This window comes from Canis lupus, chromosome 11 (assembly GCF_048164855.1).
Source record: "Canis lupus baileyi chromosome 11, mCanLup2.hap1, whole genome shotgun sequence".
Classification (NCBI taxonomy): domain Eukaryota; kingdom Metazoa; phylum Chordata; class Mammalia; order Carnivora; family Canidae; genus Canis; species Canis lupus.
The window spans coordinates 14,917,471-14,922,616 of record NC_132848.1 but is presented as its reverse complement, the minus strand read 5'-3'; the positions used below and the strand labels follow the sequence as shown (position 1 = coordinate 14,922,616).

General features: G+C 40.7%; 1 pseudogene; it reads right to left on the bottom strand.

The window, feature by feature from the left end:
• Positions 1 to 1,879: 1,879 nt before the first annotated feature.
• On the bottom strand, positions 1,880 to 1,999 carry LOC140600583 (U6 spliceosomal RNA; annotated as a pseudogene).
• Between the last annotated feature and the right edge of the window lie 3,147 nt (positions 2,000 to 5,146).

Sequence of the window (5,146 nt, the reverse complement as noted above, 5' to 3'; positions counted from 1 at the left end):
TTCTCCCTCCATCTCTCTTTGTGTGTCTCTCATAAATAAATACATAAAATCTTAAAAAACAAAACAAAACTCAATCTATACACTTGTTTAAAATATACGTATTACCTCTCCCTTCCTTTCTGCATGGAGCCCCTTGCACATCAATGGACAGTCACAATCTGGTTTCTGTTGTGACTGTAAAGAAGATTCTGTAGCCATTTTTTTCAATGTTAGGATGTCACGGATGTTAAGGTACCCTTTTGATTTAATGCAACCTTTTCAAGGAGGAATGATAAAGGAAAAAGCAGGCTTTTTCTGTTTTTGAAAACAAGTATGCTAAAATGTATTCTGAGATCACGGTAGCTAGTATATGGTTAGAATTTCCCCCAAATTCCACTCTTCCAGGTCAACTGAAGCCCCCCGTTAGCTGTTGTGGGCAAGTGCCTCACCAGCGATCTCCAGAAATGACTCCCCCCCACCACACTTTCTCTCTCTCAGGGAGTTTGTTATTTGCAGCAAAGAAAATCAGACAAATCTTCCTTATTCTGTGGAAAACACTGAATTGGATTAATTCATTATGTGAGTGTAAGAAAATAAAAATCATTTTCCTGATGGAAGGGTGTAACTAAGTCTTTTATATTTTGATGTGTTTAAACCCAAACTTGGAAATCTCCTCCAGCCTAGGAGAAGAAATGGTGTTGGGCAGGGTCCTGGAAGGGGCCGCGCTCTGGGAAGTGACATTGCAGGTCACCAGAGAGTGAGCAGCTGTCATGTAGGCAGGTGGGACCCATGCTCCTGCTGCTACCACAGGACAGATGAAGATGAAGGGGTCCTTTATCAGCAGAACCTTAGAGGGTGGCTCGTACAGTCCCCAGAACCTACATCCAAAGAAGCGCAAGTCCAGAAAGTTCTGTTATTGGGAAATCAGGACCCATTTTCATATTTTACTTTTTGTTCATCATCTCTAGCAAAAAGAGATGTTTTAAGTCTCAAATACTAATTTCAGTTAAACATATCATAAGTCCCCTCATCTCTAATTTCAGTTAAACATATCATAAGTTCCCTCATCTCTACTTCTCCCCATCCTTAAAACAAAACAAGACAAAACCAAAAACCACTAACCAAAGTGACAACTTCTTTAAGGACTTAACTCTCCTGATGTTAGTATAAGCTGGAGTGGGTGCTCCCAGCATGGTAAGTCAGTCATAGTAAGTTAGGCTTTGGGTTAAAAACTAAGTTTCTTCTTGGCTCATAGCTACCTCTAGCCTTAAATAGGACGGCAGATCCTTCACATGAAGTACATCTGAGCGTAGCTTCCAAGTGTAGGGATTCCTTTGAGGGCCTTCATCACATATGACATAGTAGGGACGGTGCAGCCTCCACTCAGAATCTAAGGGGAGGGGTGAGAGGTGGGCAGTCTCCCACAGAACTAACCAAAGACATACACACCTCGGAGGGAACTACAACTGAAAAAAAAAAAATTCCAGCCGACTAAGTTGTTTTTCTTCTACCTTTAGATTTTAGGAGGAAGACACAAACAGCAAATCTTTCTTTACAATAGAGATTTATTTAAACTTTAAAAACCAAACAGATAATTCTGCAAGTACAGCTTATATGTGTCTTCCTCACCCAGAAGGAGAGTAACCAGAAATAGAACAGTGCTTGGAACATGATAATACTTCAATTACAATTTCTTCAGTGAAATGACAGACTCCCCTACAGCTTCTCAATCTTTTAGCTTCACTATTTTTTTTTAATGTCCAGAACATTAATGTTAATCCTAATGGCAAATACTTACAAACTCACATAGGATTATCTGTTACTGAGCTCTGTGTGTACACACACACGTGTGCATGTATGTCCACACATATGTATTTCCATACAATAACCCTAAGAGCTAAACAATTAGATACTGTTAGTATTCGGATTTTATGAATTTGTGTGTCAACTTTGCACAGGGGCCACACCAATCTTCTCTGTATTGATCCAATTTTGGTATATATGCTGCCGAAGCGAGCCCTGTTCTGGTTTTAAAGACAGAGGAATGAGGCACAAAAAAGTTAGAAAAAAAAAAAAAGAAAGAAAGAACTCACAAGGTCAAATGCCTAGTAGATGACAGGATTTAATTCTAGACATAATTACTGCTGGGTCCTCAGTTAACAACAAGAAAGAAAAAAATCCCTAAATACGTTGCTCCAGGCTTGCTTACTGAAGCAGGAAAGGGAATCCAAGTCTCTCAGTGATTGAGGAAAGGGGATTGTTGTATGACCTCAGTTTACCAGAAAGCCAATTATGATGAGCCTGATTCTGACTTTGCTTTCAAGTAGAGATCAGCATAATCTGACAGAGAGGCTGGCATTGATTGGAAGCCTGCTCCTGCTGGATGCTGTCCTGAGCCCTCTCACAGACACGAGTCTGGGATGCTTACCACAAACCTACGAGTAGAATTCTTATCCATGTTTTACAGGTAAGGACACTGAGGCTTGGGAAGAGGACATCACTTGCCTGAGGTGACACTGCTGTTAGGCAGCTGAGCTGCAACTCAAATCTGGGCCCATCTGACTCTAATGTTTGTTTTAACCCAGGTGTTATCCCCTATTTTCTAGGCATTTCCAATTGATCTGTCTTTCCGACACTGTTAGCGACAATATGGTAACTGATGTGTGTTCTAACGAGCTGAAGGTTCCACAGAGAATTTCTGGAGTTTAGTTCTCACCACAAAATATTAGTGAAGCAAATGGTAGAAATTTTCGCCAAACTCAAATAGGGATTATTCTTTTTATGTATTTTTCTTGCACATGGTTGATTAACCATTAAAACCATTATGTTAGTATTGAAGAACCAATGTATTCTGGTTTCAAATGTGCGGGGAAAAATACAATCTGCTAGGCAGGGAGCTCAGTGTATCATTATACTGCAGATTTCACCATGGGTTATTCTGAATGGAAATGAAGATATCTGGAATCATCAGCAAACTTTGGCTTTCTTACTAGAGCTCAACTGACCTTTTGGCGTAAGGTTAGCTATTATCAACACAGGAAGAATGCCTCCATCGTATTCCTGTGTTTGCGAGCATCATGAAGCTTAAGGTTCTGGTTGCCAAGCACTTTGAATTGAACAGGAGCCCAATAAATGCCAGGGAATGAATGACGAGGACTCACTTAGCCTAAACTGTGAAACTGGCAAAGTTTGAGTGCTTTTGCTTGGTGACCTTCTGTCTCCTTCTCGAATGCCTGGTCATCCCTAGTTCCTACCTGCTGTTGCTGTTTGCTCCAAGCCCTGAGTAAAATAACCCGATCAACACCAACATTGGTGACTTATTGAGTTTTTTTTTTTTTGGGGGGGGGGGGAGTATTTACAATTTTCAAAGGAAGTTAAAGATAAGACTGTGGTCCCTGCTAGAGTTTTACTATCCACAAAAGCAGGAGGCCTCCAAGACTAGTTAAACCAGTTTGGGAGCCAGTGAGTATTGATGTGCTAGATGACCTCTTTAAGTTGAGAGAACACTGCGCTTCATTCATAGGTGTGAGCCTGGCCTTGCCTTTACCGCGCCTAAGCCTTTGGCTTTATCTTTCCTCTGGTCTCCTGGTGACTCTCTGCCAAGGGCAGGATCAGAGATCAGAGTACCTGCCATCTGGCTTAGGGCTTGTTTGCACTTCTCTGTTTCTCTTTCTCTCGGTTCCATGTGTGAGGTTTATTTCTTTCACTCTCGCTGTATTTACTTGGCGCAGCGAGCCTGATCCGTAGACGCCATCACATACACTGTGGAGGACCATCAATAATCGCACGATGCAACCCAAATAGGCATCTCAACAGAGTCCAGGTGAAAAACCTGTACAATTTCCTAACTAACATTCACTTGGGAATTGGCAAACTAAGGGTCTTGGGCCAAATTCCAGCTTACACTTGCTCTTGTACACTCAAGAGCTAAGATTTTTTTTCATTTTTACACAATTGAGATAAAAATCCAAAGAAGAATCATATTTTGCAATATGTAATAATTATATGAAATTCACATCTCAGCCACCATGAGTAAACTTTCCTTGGGATATGGCCATACTCTACTTACATATTGTCTATACCTACTTTGGTAGAGTGCTGTCAGCTCTGAGTAGCTTCAACAAAGCCCTGCAAATCCTAAAATATTTATTATCTGGCGTTTTACAGGAAAAGCTTGCTGAATCCTGATTTAGCCCCTCATCTGGCAACGACTAAGAGAGCTGCCTGGAAACCATTTTGAAGCAGACCCATACCATTTTCCCCTTCAGCCATTTGTTGTCCCAGGAAGCTTTGCCAGCTTGATTAATTGCATCAGAGGATATTAATATTGGACAATCAAGCCCACATTTGCCTGCCCTGCTGAGCTGTCTAGGTTGCGTAGTAATGCTTGTGTGTTACCAGTGCCCGACATGGACATAATGAGATAGAATTAGAAGGAGATGTAACTGCAAGTTAACCTCATTAGTTTTATAATATAATTTTTCTGCTTTGTATACATTTCTGTAACTGAGTTTTAAAACCATATGGGAACAAACACAAAGCAAGGCAAACAAACATAGTTCATACCTATTTGGAGGCTGGGAACAAATGAAGACCCAGAGATGTTCAACAAGCTTCCTCACATCCCATACCTCCTGGATGGTAAAACCAGGACTAGAAGCCAGATATCCTGACACCTCATTGCACTCTGCTGTTTCTTGTTAATGAAACTGCCATATGTACAAAATTGTGAAGAACACTGTTATAGATTTCAGATCGGAGTTCTTCTTTTTCCTCATTTCCCTGAAAAAGCAGTGCAAGGGCAGGTAGCTAATTTAAAAGAGGTCTAATCTATCCACTTTTTTCATTAGTAGGTAAAGAAATTAAGAGGATCCCAAGGGAATTTTTTTCTGACTTTTTCACTTGAGAGGATGGGATTATTGCTAGATGAAGCTTGGAATTAATTTTACATGCATCTATGGCTGTGAGATTCTCATCCCCAGTCAATGGATCACAGATGCATACACTTAGGTTGTATACAGACCTTTTATTTCTCCCCACAGACAAGACCTTCTTTGAATATAGGATGTACTTAGGTGATGATACACCTGTGATCAGGGGTGCCATGTACATATACTTTGCTAGCAGTGGTTTGGCAATGTGAGTTGGAATTAATGGCTTTCAACAC